This window comes from Tyto alba, unplaced genomic scaffold, assembly GCF_018691265.1.
Source record: "Tyto alba isolate M040663 unplaced genomic scaffold, T.alba_DEE_v4.0 Super-Scaffold_14, whole genome shotgun sequence".
In the NCBI taxonomy this organism is placed as follows: Eukaryota; Metazoa; Chordata; class Aves; order Strigiformes; family Tytonidae; genus Tyto; species Tyto alba.
Window position 1 is genome coordinate 6,401,600 of NW_024881276.1, and position 21,309 is coordinate 6,422,908.

General features: G+C 34.6%; 1 protein-coding gene across 4 annotated transcripts in view; it reads right to left on the bottom strand.

Annotated features, from left to right (window-relative positions):
• Positions 1-21,309, bottom strand: part of NLGN4X (neuroligin 4 X-linked) — a 188,176-nt gene that overhangs the window by 139,630 nt on the left and 27,237 nt on the right. For 3 of the 4 annotated variants that reach the window (XM_042788530.1, XM_042788531.1, XM_032994851.2), the window contains 2 exons: positions 19,635-19,796; positions 17,751-17,831 (listed from right to left, as the gene is read on the bottom strand). The gene's annotated coding sequence lies outside the window, so the exon portion shown is untranslated. The remainder of the gene's footprint in view (positions 1-17,750; positions 17,832-19,634; positions 19,797-21,309) is intronic. The other variant, XM_032994850.2, reaches the window with a different exon arrangement.

The following is a 21,309-nucleotide window of genomic DNA, read 5'->3' on the forward strand; positions in this document are numbered from 1 at the left end:
AATTAAGCAGTTTTATTTTTTTCATATAACATGCTGCATTTACCCTCCTATGAATTTCACCAGTGAGTCTCTCGGATAGGCTCGGACAATGTCAGTTGATACCTCAGGTTAGAAACTACCATCACCATTTACTTCTCAGAAAACAGACACACATTTATTTCATATCATTGCTTCTTGCCTGCAGCTACCACTCTCATTCTGAATTTCTAAGTCTTGTACACTATCAAAAAGAATGATGGGATTATAAGAAAAGGTTGTGTGGTCCCTACACTGGTTTTGAAAAACTGCAGTTCTCTCAAGAAGTAAAACAATTTAAAAAGCAACTGGAGGGAAACAAAAAGTGTGCTCATCACTCCTTTTCAAAAAAATAACAAAGAAATACACTTTTAAAGCATTCTGTAAGAAAAAAAAAAAATTAGTGTTTGGCTCTAATTATAAAAAGCTATTTTTGAATAATCACAGATATAGATTCGCTTATTTTTTCCTGTATTTAAAATGATAAAAAAACATTATGGCCAGGAGGACCCAAGACCAAATGAAAATACTCAGTTAAGACAGTTGCGCTTATCTCACTGAATTTGAACTTTAATTTCAACTGGTATTGTACGTAAAAAGCATGGAAGAACTTCAGTGATTAGAAAATTTTCATGTTTCTTTCTGCTTCCTGAGATAAACTGATGAAGACTGCAAATAAATATGAGAGGTCAATATTAGTAGGGAAAAACCATGGCATAAACTCTTTACAGACATAAACTTTAAATCACTAATTATCCCAAATTTCCAGTTGTGATACACTCAGATCAAAACTTGACCACTCACTATATGAATTTAATCTTCCTATGACTGAGTGGACACTGTAGCCATTCAAATGCATAAATCTGGAATGCAACAGAGGTCATGACACAGTCTCAAATAATAACACAGCAATTAACTTTGATTGCAAGGTAGTGTGACAGATTACCAAGTCCTTTTTGTTCAGAAAGAGTTCAACGCCTAAAATATGACCATGGATTATGATCACAAGATACAATCATTTATTTGATAGTCTTTGTCTAATTGTGGCTACAAAGTCTTAAGAAAATACAACTCTTCAAGTTTCTATTTAGAGCATCAGTACAGTCTAGCACAACTGCTGACTTCATTTCCAGCTTTTACATCTGATATGACCTTGTAAAAGAAATGTAACACTCTCTGGGTCTCTCTTTATTTCTTTTCTGCACCTCTGTTTTCTTAAATTCAGATGTGTTACTCCAAAAGAAAATTTTATGAACTGAAAGTGTATGTTCAGCCTTGAGTTGTTGCAAGGCAAAAGCTCCTAACGCGTAAAATTTCTTCTGCCTGGAGTAAAAAAAATAATTTATGGATATATAAAAAAAATGAAAACATGCATACAAAAATCATGATTTTATACATCTCTTTAGGTTTGCAGAATAGACCTTTATAATTTGAATAAATCTGAAAATATATCAAAGTGCTTTACATATTATCACTGCAAGACATAAAAAATAAACATTTTTAACATGTAACGTGTCTAACTTCTCTACACTAAGAAAGGTCAAATGACTGAAAAGGAAAATTAAGGGAATCTATCAGGTTTTGTCTAAATATTAAACAGGGAAACTCACAGCTCTTGTTCCTCTCTTTCTCTCTTCACCATTAAGTCTATGTGTGTGCCCTCCTGAGGGATGGAAGAAACTAAAACTCTTGTCTGAACCAACTGAGAAACTGTCTGAGGGACTGACTGTTAGGCAATTAGATCTCTTGAGGCTATTTAATGATTAGAATTTGATATCTTCCTGTTGGCATTCCAGTCTAAGAAGAGGAAATATTACAAATTTTACAATAACCAAAACCATGTTGGGAAAAGCAATTTAAACCAGCTGGGCATGTAGCCCCCCACCCCAATATATTATATGACAAAAAAAGCCCACTTGCTACTCTTATACAAATTCCTAGAACTGAATTACACAGGAGACACAGGCATGACACTTTCATTGTATTACCTAGTTCAGTTACCAGGTGGTGATACTGCCTTCATTCATATGATAATGTCACAATTATGCACTCATCCTGGAAAAGGAAGAGTTGAGTGACTACCCTCATTAACCTGGAGAAGTCTAAACCCACACCTCCCATCTTTCAAGTTACAAACATTAGGTTTCAAATAAGGCTGGGATGGCTACAAAGACTGTGCAGCACTGTCAATCCTAAACTGAAAGAATTTTGCTCTGAGATTCTCACCCTTGGACTATGAGAAAATTGTAACTTTGCAGCCCTGTAAAGCTGAAACTCCCCTGGACAAGTATGCTCACTTTCAAGCAAGCCTTACGCAGTCTGTAGGAGAATCATTTAATGAAATACAAATTAGGACTGGGGATTATTTTTATGATTTTATCACATCAAACTTTTTCCAACCTACTCCTCCCTTTACATTTTCTTTCTTTGCTGTGAAGTGGACAACTTCACCAGCAGAAGGGAAGAGTGTCTTCCAACTTCTGTTCCTGTGCTGCCCTTCATCTAACTTGGTGGGCTTTCTCCTGCTAAAGGCTGGATGGAGCCCTGTGTATTTAAAAGGAGAGCAAGCTTGCCTCAGCAAGACAAGTCTCCACTAAATTTTATGAAGGATAGGATCACCAGAATCACTTGCTAGATCTTAGGAGACAGTAAGAAGGTAACCATTCCTATTCTGCTTATGGCCTTCCCCTCTCCCCACCAAACATGGAGCTTAAAAGACTACCTAGAAGAGAGTCCATGTCATATGCTCTGCTTACTGTCCTGTCTATGCTGAATTCATAATGAAGCAGGAAATTCTTAACCTTCTAGTTGACATGAGTACTGGGAGGTGTGAATTATATTATACACTGTGGATCCCTAAAAGCTAAGCAGAATATTACCATCCAGGAGTCCCATTATAGATCCAGATCTTAGTCTGTGAGTGCAGTAAACACCGGATTTTAGGTCTCTGAAGTAAACTAAGTAAGGCTAGAGCATGGGCTCCAGCACTGTCTTGACACAGTATTCATACCTTCCAGCCAGTGCACTGCCATGACCAGGGAACAGGACAGGCTTGATGTTCTTCTCAACAAGACAGTACAAATAAGGCCTTTTTTTTTTTTTTTTTTTTTTCTGGTAAGATACTATAGAGATGCAAAGCTCTGCTATGCTATGTGGCCTTGAGCAGAAAACAGGACCTGGATCGTTTTATTTAGTAAGAGACATAGTCTCATGGGCGGAACCAGACATGGCTTTCCTCCCCACTGACGGATGCCTAAAGCCCAAGGATAACTGTTCCTGATTTTATGTAGTGTACAATTTTTGATTAAATATGGAAAATGAGAAAAAAAAAAAAAGGTTTTATTCCCCCAGAAAATTAATGAAATATGGTTGTCATCTTACATCAGATATTTTGACAGACCTGTAATATGAGAGGATATACACAAGAACAACAGCAAAAGTGGGATTAATTTGTAAAACAACAATGAAAGCTGAGTAAATATTATGCAGAATCCAGCAACAAAATCTAGAAACCTAAGAAACAGACTTCTGAAATTCCATTCCTTTGGAAATGAAAATTCTGAAATTGTTACAAAAAGTACAAAGAAGATATACTACAAAGAATAATTCCATACACACACAAGCTTGAAAAAGTTATCTCAATATTAGTTACTTGAGTTTTGGGCTGTGTTTTTTAATCACAATTTTTTCAGCTTCATCTATGTGTTGCCAGAAAGGACAGCAGGCAAAGAAAAAAAAAGCTAGGCTGGGATAGGAAAACAAAAGGATATAAAAATCAAATGTTTTGTAGGTAATTTTCTATTCAGTTAAAAAGGTCCTCCATTTCTAACCCCACCCTGCTCAAATGATAAAATTCAGATCATCCTTCATGGTCTTTTAAAAATTCCAAAAGAATTCTCAGAATTACTAAGTGAATGCTTTTCTCTTGGGTAAAAATACAGTAAATTTCTCAAAATGATCTGCATGACAGCCCCTATCATTCTACTACACACATAACTTCAAAGCCACCTTACATTTAGTTAATTGTATTTTCTTGCATCAAGGGCTTTTCAAAACTCTAACATAATATATTGTATTTGCTTTGTAGTGTGTAGAACTGGTATCCAAGTAGAAAAGGAAAGCCAACAGCAAATACAGAAATTGTCATTTCTCCTCCTGTTCACCCTTCCCCTCCCATCATTGGATAGTTTCCATCTTTGCCTAGCACAATGAAAAGGTACCTCCTCTACTTTGGACACATCACTACATCTCATGTTCATCCCCCTGTCCTTGTGTGAAAAAGTTAGATATTCAGTCTAAATCAGAAACATACACTTCAAGCAGCAATTCTTCCTACTGTAACATAGGTATTTGACATTAAATATTAGTTGAGGCCAACTGCCATGAAAATATCCTAAAGATTACGTTTAAGGAGCCCAAGTCATTAGTCTAGACAGCTGTCCAATATCTGAAGTACAGCAAGATGATTCTTTCTCTCACCTTTTACCAATATATGCAGAATTATCTCTCAAGCCATGATACACAAAGTTAAGAAATTTGTCATTTTCCTGTTAGCTTTATATATGAACCAAGTCCTCACAACTAAAATCAGGAAGAGCATATTCTGCTATGAGTTTCTAATAGTTTTTGTCTGTTCTTTCATTAGTTGTCCTGAAGGCTGATTAAAAATGGAGCAGCAACCATTGGTAAGAAATTCAGTATATAGAGTTTAGACTAAACTTCAGGTATTTTCTCTCCTACCATTCAATTCTCTTTATCCTCCTATTATTATTAATTATTATTCTCATAGTCATCTCTGTTATTTTGAAAACTCTGCTGCATGGTATCTTGAAGCAAAATCATATCTCAGTGAACAAGTTTATCCATTTTCACCATCTACACCTAGCATTAGTCTTCACTAACATAGAACTGATATGTTTGTGGAAAAACAGTATTATGTTAGAAATGTATGGCTTCTGTCTCTCCACTTGACAGAAAACATGTTTCCCATTACTTTTTTGATGCAATGAGTACTATTTATGAATGACTTTCTAACAGTACCCATGCAACACTATATTACCATATTATTCAGTACACTCTACCTGTTTTCACAGGACTGCAAAACTACATGGCATTTTCGAAACTGCAAACAGATAGAGAAATGAATCATATAATTTTTCACAGATTTCTTTTACCATCTAACACATATATACAGCAATACTCACACTAACTGCACTGTAAATTCATACATAGTATAAATTTCTGATTACAGTTGAAAAAGAGAACAGGAAAAAGTAAGCAAGTATATTAGCATTTTTCAGAATGAAGAGAAATAATTTTTAACAATATGATTTCATGACAAAACATTATGCCTCATTATCTTTCCAAGGCCTGCCTTATTCTTGTTTTCTCCTGCTTGAAAATGTGTTCTCTTATAAATGTATCTTCCATCCTTTTCCCCTTTTGCACATGGCCTTCTCAGTCCCCTAATTCTCAAATCTTTCTCACAGACTGCACACCACTAGCTTGCTCTTCTGTCCAAATCATAATTCTTCCCTATTGATCTTTTCTTCTCCCTGGTCATTTGTTTCTAGCTTCTCTTCATCTCTTTATACATAAGATATATACAGAAAAATATATGCTTATCAATTCAATCAATGTCAAATTGATTTTTTTTTTTAAGGAATTTATTTCATTTATTTTGTAAAGGATTTCCAGTTTTCTTTTTTTTTTCACCTCCTTTGTCTTGTATATCCCATATCCATATGGGATGATATTGCAGAAAAAAACAGAAGACAATTTGCAGCTTCCAAGTTAACTAGGAAGAAGTGATCTATTTTTTCCCGCCCTCAGTCAACTGATTTAGGTCAGGATTGAAAAAAAATATGCCTTGTCACATGGCAGGAGTTACAGCTTCCTGTGTGGTTCTATTATATCATCTTAAGAAATCTCACTAATAAAACATAATACCAACCAAAAATATCTACCACAAACTAACGCAGTAAATTAATAGAACAGATGGAGGTCAGGGCAGACAATTAAATCCCTTTGACAGAGGAAAAGATTATTCTACCTCGTATTGGAGATATGTCAGTAATTCCTGTTTGATCTGACTTACATTTTTATTCTTCAAAATAATTCCTTCCATAATGCCTTTTTTGGCATGAGAGAGAAAGATCCATCAACTAAAGGTCTTGCTTGCTGCTGTATATATTTATTTATCTTTAAAGTTGTGGAAAAGTTCACATATGTTTTATCAGCACTATTTTTACTGATTCCTAGAACAAGAAAATCAAGCATCCTTTTTGCTTTTGTTTAGACAGCTGCTACTATCCCTGAAGCCTGCCCCAAAAAAGAATGATACAACCATCACCTTGGTAAGTTGCTAATCACTTTCTTTTTAAAATTTAATATTGTTTCCCATATATATGAGATAACCATCCAGGATTCCTGAGTCATTATTTCTCTGGCTCTGATTTCTTAGCATATTGAAATTTTATAAAAATTTCAGCATACTTGTAACAATTATCTTTCCTAAATTCTTGCACCAAGATAGCAGTATTCCTGAATGTTAGATCTACATTGTTAATACTAAAAACTGTAAGTGCTTTTGTCATCTTCTGGAAGTATCAATTACATATTTCATATTTCAAATAAAAAGGTTTGCACAACCAGAAACTCTGAGTTATTTAACTTTTTCTGATTTTACTGATTTTCTGCCTAAACATTTCAAATGTTAAACCATAAACAACCATAGGTACAAATTGTTCAGCTAATGATTTAAATTAAATTCTCCATGGAATAATTTTTCACAAAAAAAAACCCGAACAACTGAATCAAATGAACCCCAATTTGTTTTTAACTACAGGCAATGGGGAAAAAAAGAAGTCTGATGCTTCAGTGCAGAGCATCATGATCATAAGAAGCACAAAAGCTTTGATAACTAACTCCTTTTTTTAAAAGTAACTCATAACGTACTGTGGTAATATTTCAAAGTTAACAAGCTCAGAACTCTGTTGTACTAATAATACATTAATATTTAAAACCATTGAAATGTTCATACTCTAAAAGACAATGGAGTTGCCAAGCCAGTGATCTTCTAGTGTTACTGCTGTGATTGCTCTGTCCCAGCTTCAATTTCCATAGTGGAAATTCTAATACATTAATTTTGTCAAACTCATCTATTGAAAACTCTCGCTTTGTAAATTAATAAACTCAGGTTACTTAGTTTCTGTACTGTCATCAAAGTTTTGTCTTTCAGATACATGTTCTTTAATAAATTCTGCTTTCAAATTAATGCGTAGTTTATGCTGAAAATAGCAGATCTGAATTTCTTGTGACCTTATGTAGCTTATTACCTCATTGTGTACACTTCTGTTTTCACTTGTGATGGCTTCTAAGTGTATGGAAGACAGATTCTAGTTCTGCCATGGGTTGAACTTAGTATTGCAGCCTCACACCACTGCACTCAATCAGTTGTATTTCACTAATACTTAATAAAAAAAATCTGAAATAAAAATTATTTCAGTAGCCTTTAAAATATTTATTTCCATTTCATTTGGTCAAATAAAGAATATTTCTCACAACCAACCTCCTTTAAACATAACTGTAGCAACAATAGAGGCTCTCAGTCTCTAATTATCCATCCCCTAACTTTTGAAGTGACTGATCATCATTATACAAAATTGTAATATAACTTTTTGTATGTTTGTTTTCCCTCTTTTTTGATTCTTCCAGATAATGAAAGTGAAAGGGACATACTGTTATTTTAAAGCCATGAGCAGAAAAAAGGAGTTTCTCTTAAATGAAGATCACAGGATCAGAGATTGGTTAAGGTTGGAAAGGACCTCTGGAGGTCATCTGGTCCAAGCCCCCTGCTCAAGCAGGGACACCTAAAGATTGTTGCCCAGGACCATGTCTAGACAGCTTTTGAGTTTCTCCAAGGACAGAGACTCCACAACATTTCTGGGCAACTTGTGCCAGTGTTCAGTAACCCTCGCAGTAAAAAAGTAGCTCCTGATGTTCAGACAAAAAAAAAAAAAAAAAAAAGAAATTCAGTATTTAACAATGTTACCTAAATAAGCTAGTACTTTCTTTAAAAGTAAATATATTGAAAATATTGGAACATATGCAATAAATAGTATTTTTCCCTCACAATTAGCATATCATAAACACTAGAAACCATATTCACATGAATATTTTTGCTAACAATAGCCTTCCAATCGATATTCTGAATACATGTTATCTTCTTACAAGAATTCTGTGTCAGACACTTCTTAAAATAAAATGTCATTGAAACAAGCCAATCAACTATAATTCAAATGAAAAATAAAATAATTATAATTCTCCAAGGGCAGCTTGTATTTTCAAAGCAAATTGATGTAGAAATTTATAATAAATCTTTTGAAAAACAAATTATAGCTAAATTAGTTTATGATCAGTTTATGCTGTGATGTGATTTTAATTAGCATGCATTGCAGAATAGTAACATTTCTTTAGAAGTTCTATTATATTTATAGGTTTTCCAATAGATCTTCATAATTATGTCAAAAGTCTTGCATTTGAGGTTTGGTTAGTTTTGTTGTTTGGTTGGTTGGTTGTTTTTTTTTGTTTTGTTTTGTTTTTTTTTTTTAATTCTCTAAAATCAACAGAACCAAAGTACTGGGATCAGAATAGCATGAGTTTCATATGCACGGTTAACAACTTCCCCAAAGAACTTTGGCAATGTGCATGCACTCACCTTGCAGAAAGCATCCCAGTGTAAAAGCACAGGAATGCTATTACATGAGTTTGGATAGCATTCAGATTAGCTTCAGAAAATCAAACCTGGACATGGAGATAAATTCAGCTTAAAAAAAAAAAAAAAAAACAACCACCCCTTTTTTACTCCTTAAATTAATAATCTATAAATAAGGTGCAAGTGTTTTTCTACATAGTGGAAATTAAGTGTTACTTTAATTGGAAATTAGCTATAGTAGAAGCTATTTTCTGTTATACCACTCATTACAAAGTAAGTGTGCTTCATTTGCCTACTAGTGTGTTATATTTGGGAGCTCTTTCCATCATTTTCTTGGATTTACATTTCAGATTGTTCTATGTGTACATTTATCTTTTTTGGATGGATGCATGAAAAATAGAAAAAGAGTTAGTTTTTAGAGCTCTGCACAAAGCTTTGTATATTTTACATTGAAAAATCTTATTAAATTGAAATAGTAGCTACAATGAAAGAAGGGAATTCAGATTATTAAAACACTTCAGTAATATTTTGTAATTAAGACAAAGTTATGCTCTTTCCAAGGACTCTTGCACTATAACTTTACCTGCAAAAGGTTAATCTTAAAGGCTGCCTACAAGCAGTCCAAACACACGTCTTTCAGCCTAACATCCTGTTTCGGTAACATTATTTAAGTAAGAGTAGACTGCAACTCAACATAACAGTTAGATTGCTCATTATTCGTAGATAATTTTCAAGGATTTGCATCTCATATTTATGAACCAAATTCATGACATATGTCTACCCATAATAGTCACAGTGATATGACATAGAATAGGAAATACCACCTACGTATCTTTAAAACAAAGCACAAAGCCTCAAATGATAGAGGCAACATTATTTTTTTAACTCCACTGACTGCAAACTACATTAGAATTAAATGCATGATTTAGTTCCAGATAAAAGATCTTTGTTTCCACCATGGAGAGCCAAAATACGATTTTAATAAGTATTTGGTTGCAGATTATTAATTTCTTACAGCAACAAAAATGCAGATTTTTAAGATTATAACTAAGCACCAAATTTTTTCAGTTATTTGCTTAAGTCATTAAAACGTAAAAATTTAATCTGTTTTTGCTAACATTCTCTGAATAGTTGTGTAAGCTTTAAATCCATGTTCATGCTGTAAGCACAGATGGGCAAATCTCCATCACTATCAACACAGCTGCAAACAGGTGAAAATGATAATAGTATTAGTTCATACCTGTTCAGGAGAAGTAGAGACTATAATGCCTGAAAACAGACAGAATTTGTATTTTACTTGACCTGAGTAGTTTCACCTACACACAAATAAATCTGGACATTTTTTAAAGTAGTGGCTAACAATAGTACATATCTGTGTTGTGTTCCCTTTCTTTGGCTTATTCCTTGGAAAAAAACAAGAGAATGCAAAACAGTATATATGAAAGCGAAAGTATTTTTCACGATGAAACCTGTAGAAAAAAGTATTTTAAATACTTTCAGCTCCCATATTTAAGGTTCAATAGAAAAATGCTGTATATAGGTATTTTTTGCACAATGCAAATAGAAAATCAAAATAAAATACCGTTCTAAAATGTACAATACCAGATATCTGGGTCTAAATTGGCATACAATTAAAGCTAAATGTATTTTATATTCACATATACAAACACATTTACCTTCAGAATCAAATAATGATTTTTAGTTCTAAGACATTTCTACAAGCAGTTTGGCTTCCTGCTGGCAAAAGAATACTATTTTTTTCTTTTGAAAAAGAAAGAAATATGCCATCATCTTCCCTACTCACCCAACAGCTGTATCAATTTGTTTTCAGGGCAGTGATTAGCATAATTGTGGTGAATTACTTGCATTTGGCACATAATAGAAATAATTCAGTATTTTGCATCATTAAAGAACTATAGAATCATAGAATCATTTAGGCTGGAAAAGGCCTTTAAGATCATTGCATCCAACCATAAACCTAACACCCACCTCACTACAATCCACTTTCAGGCAGTTGTAGAGAGCAATAAGGTCTCCCCTCAGCCTCCTTTCCTCCAGACTAAACAACTCCGGTTCCCTCAGCTGCTCCTCCTAAGACTTGTGCTCTAGACACTTCACCAGACTTCTTGCCTGTCTTTGGACACAAGGCTGTTTTTCTCCCCAAGCTATACAATACCAGGATTTTTAAAAATACTTAAGCAAATGAAGCACCCAATCAGCTTCTCTAAAACAAAATCCAGAATATTTTGCCCTTCTCCAGCCTTCTCAGTAACAGCAGCATTCCCAAATTCATTCCTGGTAGTGTGGATCAGCTGTGTCTCATTTTATCAGAATTCATTTCACCTAGAAGACTAAGATGACCTCTGAAGACCTCTTCAGTCCTCTGCTTCCCATGAGATGCAATTCCAGAGGGCTGAGGTTAAATCCAAAAAATCCTGGGTATCGAACACAAGATTTATATCCATAATGGTATCCAAATAGTCTGCATGTGACATACTAGTTAAATTCAGAAGTGCATAAACACACAGACACCCTCTCTTTTATATTCTAATGCTCTTTGAGGTCCGGAGCCACAGTAATTTCCAGGTAAACTTTTAGATGTAATCCTCCAAATCCCAGTAAATATTCTAAGCATTTGATAAACTCACTGAAACCACAGTTTTCTCTAGGCACACCAAAACATGCTTCTGTACCTGCCCAGATGGACAGCTTCTCACACGCTTGTTCTCAGATCAAAAACTAGGACCAATTTTCAGTTTTAGACAGTAAACATCTACCTTTTTCCTAAATAAAGTAGTCTACCTGTGAACTAAGTGTCTAGCAAATCAGTAGGGATCTAGAAATTTTAGTTAATGCAATTTAGAAACATATCCAGAACATGGAAATATAGGTGCATAAGTTTGAGTATTAAACCCTTCTACATATTACTAGCAACTATGACAGAGATTATGAGATATCCAGGCCCTCTGGAGTGGTACTGGAAGTTTTATTCCTAAAACTGTGTTAGAAACCTTTTTTTAAGAACCCAAATCTCTCTCAAAGAACCAAAAGCCTTAATTCTCCTGATTTGCTGTTTGATGAACAGCCTTGCACCATGGCTATCACACACATCCAAGAAATTAGCTGAAAATACCCACAATGAGAACACTATTCAAAAAGGTTTCAGCTTTACACCATTTTTTTAAAATTCAGAAAAATATAAAAATAACTTTTTAATTCTATCATCATTTATTTTCCACCTATTTTATCCCCAAATTTCAGTTCCAATGCTGAGCTGCCTATAGTGCTATCTATAGTGATGTATGTGTGTTAAAACTGATCAGTTATGTATATACTAGGTCATTTACTTTAATACTCTTGCATGTTTTATAAGCATGCATAGCTAATCACTGTTATGATATTCAACAGAAAATTGTAGAGGCATAGAATAGTTTGGGTTGGAAGGGACCTTGAAGATCACCTAGTTCCAACCCCCGTGCCATGGGCAGGGCCCCCTTCCCCCAGCCCAGGGTGCTCCCAGCCCCGTCCAACCTGGCCTTGAACCCTTCCAGGGAGGGGGCAGCCACAGCTGCTCTGGGCACCCTGGGCCAGTGTCAGTTACCCTCTTTCAGTTTAAAACCATTGACTCCTGTCCTGTTATGGATCCAGAATTGAGTAGAGGGGGAGAACCACCTCCCTCAACCTGCTGGACACACTTCTTATGCAGGCAAGGATACAATTGGCTTTCTGGGTTGCAAGTGCACATTGCTGCCTCATAATCAGTTTTTTGTCCACCAGTATCCCCAAGTCCTTCTATGCAAGGACGCCCTCAATCCATTCATCACCCAGCCTGCGCTGATATCAGGCATTGCTCTGACAGGTGCAGGACCTTTCACTTGGCCTTACTAAACCTCATGAAGTTCTCATGGACCCACATCTCAAGCCTGTCAAGGTCCTTCTGGATGGCATCCCTTCCTTCAAGTGAATGAATTGCACCACTCATTTTTGTGTCATCCACAGACTTGCTGAAGGTATACTCATTCACACTGTCTATGCCATTGATGAAATTATTTAACAGCATTGCCTCAGTATGGACCCTTAAGGGACACCACTCATTACTGGTTTCCACGAGTAACCAGTGTAGCCCTAGGTTTCAAAACCTACCTTATAACTTGTATAAAAAGGATTATATGATATGTGTGTCTCCTCTTCTAGAAATTTAAGTTGATGATCCCAGAGATCACCTTCTGTCAGTTGTTTCTAAAAGCAACTTAAACTGCAGTGTGCAGAGCTCAAATTAAGTCATGGGGACTCCAGGAGGAGACAAGATTTTGCTGTTACAGGGAGCTATTTGTTTTATATAAATACCAAGGAAGGTAACTGCTGAATGGTTAATGGGACGGTAAAGGGATATTTAGTAAAAGATATAGATGGTCTTCCCTTGCCATATTACTGAGTTGTCCAAACAAAATAAGCATATCACAGTCTTATGGTTAATAATGAAGATGCATTGTGTTTTGAACCCTGATAGGATGAGGACAACTGCTCACATGTAATTCATTTACACTGGAACCTTATGTTCAAAAGCTTTACTGTTGTGCTTATCAAAAAACAACACTGAGGTTTTTTTGAATTTTTTTTTTTTTGAGTTAAATGTTCCCTGTAGAAACTGATATAATACCACTACTTGTTGTTCAGTACAGCAGATTTAAATTATACGAGTCACAGTGATAAAACATTTTCAGCTTCAAGCATTGCAGATGATAGTAAAATTTGCACTCCATTTCTTTGAACTGAACATGACTCAACTTTAAAAAATACCTCTAATCAATCAAATAAGCTGCCTATGCAAAACACAGTGTGATTATTTTCTATTTCAATTGCTTACTCACAATGTTATGATTCAGTGAACTCCTGTTCACTGTAGAACTCCTGTTCTACTCCTGTAGACTCCAGTCTATATAACGTTAAGATTCCACACTTTTAACAGTTCCTCATGATTGTTGTACAATGCTTTATGTAATGTAATGTTCAAAATAATTTTCTGCAAAACCAGTTGTATTTATGGAATTGTTACTTAGATAAAAATAGTTTATGCTTCTTAAAGATTTAAGGCAATCAAGATTCATACTTTTATTTACCAATGGCCCTCACCACTGAAATTGTAGTTAAAAAAAAAAATCACTAAGAAGCTGTTAAACTATGTCCCAAAAACTTCTAGTTTTTTAGGTAAAAGTTTTAAAATTATTCAATTACATTGCCACCTGAAAGTAAATTTAACAAGTTTTGCTGTTTGTTACTTCAGGTTTGAATAATATTTGTAAATGCTTCATATTTCCATTTCTTACTTGGGTTCTTCAGAAATCTACATTGTTGAAGATTTTTAGAGTTTACCTACATTGGATTTCCTTAAGTCAGTCATATTGAAACACATAACTAAATATTGAAATAAATAATGGATACATCACTTCTAATTCAAATGGACATAAGGGATCTTTTATATTCATTAAAGAATCTGAACATTTTGATTCAGGCATTCACAGAAGGTCTCTACATTTAAGGGCAAACACACAACAATATCAGTAACGTAATGAATTTGTTAAGGTTAGATTTACCAGTAACATCTCAGAGCAAAGCAGCTAATGCAACCTAATTTATTTTTTCTAGATCAACTGAGTCACAGTTAACTATATTGCATTTAGGATTTCAGAATACTCTCCCTGGACACAAATTTATAGATGCATAGAAAGATGCTGAACATCCTGCAACAACATCTAGACAGACTCTGGTTAAATTCCCAGCCAATCCCAGTTGAGGTGATCAACTCAATTTATGCTACCTGAATTTCTTGAAGAAGATGCAGTTTCCAATTTGGAAACACTGAAATGTCAAGTATCAGCCTCAGCTGATTAACAGACCATCAGTTCTGGAATGTTCAGCTGATAACTTCATTAGTTGCTCCTGCTTGTCAATTATGTTTTAGTATAGAAAACATAGACTGCTATCTTTATAAAAGGTAGAACTTAAAATTGAGTTCTTTCCTTCTTTCTGTTTCAAAATTAAGATAATTGGTGGGAAGGACGTACACTATAGACAATGTCAGCACTGCCTCTGTGTCATAAAGGTCTTAGGAGCCTACTTAATGAATGAATTTCCATGCTAAAATTATGCTAATACTTTACAAAGACAGAAAAAGTGTGGGGAGTATCTTTCTTCCATCTGAAAGTGTAAAATACAGTGAGAACCCAAAAGAAAACTAGAAATAAGAGTTGAAGGCACTGCTTTACCAGAGGTTGGGCTGCTCAGCTGTGTGCACTTCCATTTACAGCCATAAACCCTGACAAGAGGAGGGAAAGCAAACATTCTGATCAACAACACTGAATCCCAAGAGCTGAGAAGCAGGCTGAGGAGAGCTGACAACTTGAAGAATAAGAGTTACATTGTGCCCTGATTTTCTTCAGAGAATTAAGAACTGATCCGTTTCCTAAAACTCCCCAAACTAGACCTGGTTTATTCCTACTTTCTAATATGAAGGCTTTATTATTCCTTCACATTTGCTATTATGAATGATACAAGACAGAAGGCTTGATCAGAGTCTGAGAACATGATCAAGAATCTGACAGGATGTGGCTACATCAAAGAAACTACACAGCACCCCACGGACTACCACAGGGCTCCATCTGCACACTCAGCTGTCAGGTCAGGATTTTAGAACAAAATCCCACCATTTAAACTAGCTTACACCTGTGATGTAAGATCAAAATCTGAGGACAAAGCATGGGCTATTTGTTTGCTTTCATTTTTATTACTATATTGTGCATTGCCAGCAAGGGCTTTTTGCATACTCTAAACATAAATTGCAGTCTTCTCTTCTGAAAAAGATCATTGGTTTATGTTGAAGAATTTTAGCTGGAGCTTTGGATGAGAATGATAGCAAGAAAAAAGTAAAAGCGATCAAGGTGTGAGGATTTATTTTTTCATTTCTCTTAAATATAAGAGTATAATATAGCAAAACTCACAGTTACAATCTGCCCGAGCTACCATATTTAGTTACTTTTTTGAACCAACACTGGTAATTATACACAGCACTCTCACAGTTTTTCTGTTCATCCAAATGGATCCCTATTGTCTGCTGCAAATACATTGTGAAAGTTAGTTTGGCTTGGTTTGTACATGTTCCTGAAAGCCTTCAGATCCATTTCAGTTTGTCTCTTGAAAAATTTCTCATAAGAATATAACCTTTTTTCTAAACAAAATAAAAGACTCCCTAATATATATTGTATTTCTGTTGCGTATTTTTTGAGTACATTGGGGTTGGCAGTTGAACATATATGTTTGTGGCTACATATACTTCAGGAAATTAGCAAGCAGAGAAGCTGAAATAAATTTGATACATATTTACAACTTAATTTTCTACTCCACTGGGTTTTTTTTATGTATAGTCCAATTATCACTTCACATGAACAAGGAAATTTTCAAAAGTCACAGCTGGGTTCTGGTGTCCACTAACCTGCAGTGGGAGTTGAAAGCCAGATATCAGTATGCTCTCTCTCACTCTTTTTTAATGTTATTTGCTTCCCTTTCTTCTCCTTCTCCCTGACTTTCCCTCTGTGCATTACAAAGAAGAACAAACAGAATGCTGAGGAAACAGTGAAAGCTACAATCACACCATTCCTCAGTTTCCCCTTCAGAGTTCTCTCCCCAGCTTCTGTGGTTTATCTCAGTGTACTGTGATAGATTTTGAGATGAGATTTTCCCTTCTTGGAACATGGCTGTGGCTAAATCTAGTGCAAGACAATGAAAATCTACCACAGATTGTTAGTTCCAAAGAAATTAAGTGATTATTTTGACTTCAGCTTCGTATTCTTTATACCAGCCTTGTATTCTTGATATCATTTACTTGCCTTTTTCATTAAAAGATTTAATGAGTTCTCAGAGTAAGTAATCAAATCCTATATATGGTATCCATATGTGTACTATTCACTACAGTAACCAGTAAGAGTTCGGCTGTGATCATGATCAGCATGGTTGCTAAACTATTAAACAGGCTCCTGTTCATAAAGTGGTTTTTATTCAATTACATTTAAATTGCTACAAATTGGAATAAACATGGTTCAGTGATGCAAAAATCACAGGAGTTTTCAAAGCTGTTATTTTCTTTGTCTGATTTTTACACTTCACATAATAGTACCCTCGGATCTCATAACTAACCTGTCATACTCTGAATTATTGCTTATTCACAACTTTATTATCACATCAGATATATTACTATTCCTTCTCCTTGAATTTAGGACTCAATGATAACACTAAATTGAAATGTCATTGTACTGCAGCTAGCACAATGATTACAGAAAAAGCCACATCTGCTTTAAAGTTCATAGATCATATAAAGTTAGAAGGAAGAACCATGCATCAGAGAAACTTTCAGGTCATTTGTACATGTCTTTCCCTTCTCATTAATCAATATGTCAGGCACGGCATGAAAGAATGCTAATTAGATTAATCTAAGGTGTTTTGTAAATGAGATACATTTTATGCAAAGATTTCTAAACTAAATTCTTGTCACATATTTCATATTGATATCATAAGAATGTTTATATATGTGTATATATATACACATATATATTTATCTATCTATGTCTATCTGTGTGCACACTGTATGTTAAAGTATATTATCTCATATTTTGCTACTAAAATTAGAGGAAAAGTTACATCTTCATGTTAACAGTATGAAACAGCAACCAAGCCCCTTTATTTATATGTCCCCATAAGAACTTTGGAACCCAACCTTGTTTTGGAAACTGAAGACTGTCAGCTCTATCTGGTATAGCATGGCCTGGAAACCCCAAACTTCACTGAGTAGCAGTGTCACAGTAGCCAGGTTTAATCCTAGCAAATAAAAATTTTAACTGGACGTATATATTACAAAGATACATTTTAAACACATCTAAGAACACCAGCAAAAGAGACTTGCTCTCATTTCTTTTACATATACTTTTACTGAAAACAGAATTGTTCTGAACATACTTTCAGTACTTACCACTGTGTTGTATTTTTGAGAAGGCTTCAGAATTTCCCCATAGGAGGCAGCATGATGTCATTTTAGTTACAGAAGTTTTTCCTGTTAGGAAGAAATATATAGTGCTCTTCAGTAAATGAAGATAAAAAAATGCATGCTTATGAGTCACAAATGGTAAAAAAAAAAAGTTACTTATTAAATCACCTGTACTGCTGTTTCTCAGGATTAAAAAAAAAAAAAAACAAAAAAAAAAAAAAACCAACAAACGTAATATTGATACCCAGAGAATAAATACATAGATCATAGTGTACTGACTTCTGTCATAAAAATTAGCAATTTTTTTTTTTTTCAGATTGATCACTGCTACAAAAATAGAACTATCATTAAGCTTATATACCACAAAATATACATTTGGGGGAAAAAAAGCTAAGGCAAGTACTTCAAAATAAAACAAGGAAAAAAATCACCACAAACCACTTTGGTTTTAAATATTTGTGTAAATATAGATTATACATATTGAAATATAAAATATAAAAATTCAAATAATCAAATGTATTAAAATATAAATATTCAAATATTTTTTTAAAATCCATTTGACTCTTATTTATTCTTTCCTATGGGTAATTCAAAACTGTAGTTTATACTTCAAATGACATTTCAATGGATAAACTATTTATCACTAGTCTATCCATTTTAGATGTACTATTTACATAGACTAAATACCAATATTTACCAACAGTGTCTTCTGTCAGTACTATCTTGAGACACTGAAATTTAAAACTCAAACCTTAATAGTGCTAAGAATGTTATCTGACGTAATTTGCATAGCTTCCCAGACTGTATTAGCTGAAATACTTCTCTTCCCTCAAAGGCCAAAAGAGTTGATTTAATGGGATTTACAGCTGCATACATTTTGCAGGGTTAATTCATGCACTGCTTATATATTCCTTTCTGTACAGCTCTTAAAGTACCAAGACACTTCATATCATTTATTCTTATTTTCATTAAGTTGATCAACATAGAGAAGCACTTCATATGACAAATATAATTTCAAAACAAATTTCAGGAGCAAGGGTGAGACCATCAAGTAATCCTATTAGATTGTTAATATGTCAAACAAGCTTATAATTTCTGAAGAAACATACAATGCATTTGGTGGGAATATTGTGACTACTAACACTGAAGAAACACTTCAGCAATAAACTGACAAATATGTTCCACAAAATTATACAGCTTTCGGGGTCCACCTAAATGGTATTCACCAGTGGGAACAGATATGACTTCCAGATAACTGGTCAAGTATGGACTATCACCACAAACAATGTGTCAATATACACACATGCATACAAACACTTCCAAATAGGTGTACATATTTATACTGTACTTTAAGAAATAAATTAGTTTTTAGCAATAAAGATCCTAAAGATCACAACACTGAGCTTCCATCTTATATTTCAGAAATTTTTCTCATACCATTTAAAGAAAAAAATCAGATTTTAGACTTCACTTTTGACCAAAATCAGTGGTGTAAATTAAATCAGGCTTTAACACTTACTTGCTGCTGGCAGATTCTGCAATCTTAATCACACTGAATAACTCTTCCTCATTAATGTTTTGACTCACTACAGCCAAACCACTCCCTGTAAGTGCAATTCATTGTAACAGCTGCAAACACAGGCCTCAATTCTGGGTAAAGACGGTGATTATCTTTATAAATTGAAAATAAATATCAGCAGATGGCTATCTGAATATACGTCTGAAAAGGTAAAATACAGGAATATGGAAGCAAAGGAAAATTCTTTATGAATAAGGAATGTGTGAAACACTCCCGCTAAACTGTGAAAGTGTCCATCTGGACACCTGCTGCAGGGGAAGCCTGGCAATGCTGCAACTTTTCATACACACCCGTTGAGGAATCAGATGTTGAAGTTTAGGGCAATCTTTATTCCAAGCTACGGTAATGTCTTAAATCTCTCCACATGACAGTGGCACTTTTACTGGAGATTTCACTGCTCACGAAGACTTTGACAGCCATTCCAATTCTCCAACAGTAGTGGGTGATTAAACCTAGGATATAAGAAATAAGGAAGGATTTAAGGAATAGCTGGACAGTGAAAATCCACTAAGGCTAACATGGCTTCCCTTCTCAGTTATTTTAAACTTGAATTTCTTTATTTTGGCAGCCCTTATAGCTTAATTTCTGCTACAAGAGGAGAACAAAATTCACCTCGGCTTTACGGGTAAACATGAGGATTAAATTTACCGTTTTTCCATAGCACCAAAATATTCTCCAGATTTAAAGCATAAAAATGAGTGAAGGAAGTGCTATCTGTGAACTACATTTTCCAAGTTTATCTTTGTACCTATGCGTTTATGCTTTTCACCTTGTCTTACAGATATTCTAATTGTCTTTGCCAGACAGGTTCATGAAGTATGAGAAAATATACCATTTTAAATGCAATCTTAGCATTTTTATATACATCTTTATATCTGTATCTTTTACAGTGCTTACATACTTTTTCTCATTGATTCAGCTTCATATTAAGTTCTTGCTTTTGAACATTTTAATAATAAGTGCTCTCAGCTGCTAAATTTAAGAACTGAATATATAGCAACATGTAAATTTTCAAAATTTTGAAGTACAAATAAAAAAATCACTGACTAAATAATGGGTAAATACATCTGGGCAGTTCTGTGATGGTGTCTCAGCATCAATAGCTTAGAAGTCACAGTATCAGATAAGCAGATGATGCTATTTCGACCGTTTATTTCCTGGACAGTTTTGGAGGAGGGGAATGTTCAGAAGAGAAAGCCAGCTACAGATAGATCTCACAGGAAATGGACACAGAACAGGTAGACAACTATCAGAAATCTGCAAATGAAATCGACTTTTTCCCTAATTTAGGTATTTGAAAGCTAAATAGCTGAACCTGATCTCAGGCTTCCTTTGCATTTAGTAGGAAAATATAGGCATCCCGAATGGTAAAAGGCTTATTTATCTCCATGAGTGAAAAAGTGTGGGCTTTAAGTAAGAAAACAACCCACTCTTCACATATAGCAACTGAGGTAATGTTAACTTACAGATATCTAAGAAACAACTTAAACAGTATAAATCAGTGAACTCCTCCTTTAGTAAATGTGCAGTAACTCTCTCTTTGCCTAGAGAGAGGGAATTCACCAACAAGAAAAAACTCCCATTTGGGGCACTCATTTTTCAACTTTAATCAAAAGCCAGAAGAAGATGGCAAGCCTCTCATCCACACACTCCCTCTAAATGAATATATTCCAAGTTGTATTCCTTGTCTTCAAGCAGATCAAAAAGATATGGTGGAACCTGTGTTATTTCTTTCTCCCTCTGACATAGTAGTTTCCTCACAATTCTCTGCTCATCAATTTCTGCTTTAAATAGTTAAACCTATGAACCTACCTGTGCCTATGGTCTTGATTCCTGCCTGTCCCATAAGGAACCCCTTGTGATAGCATACTCAGAAAAAGCAGGAAAGAGACTGACACTCCTCTGAAGTCAGAGGTGAAGGACTATATCCTGAGCCACAAACAACTAGAATATCCCACAGAACTG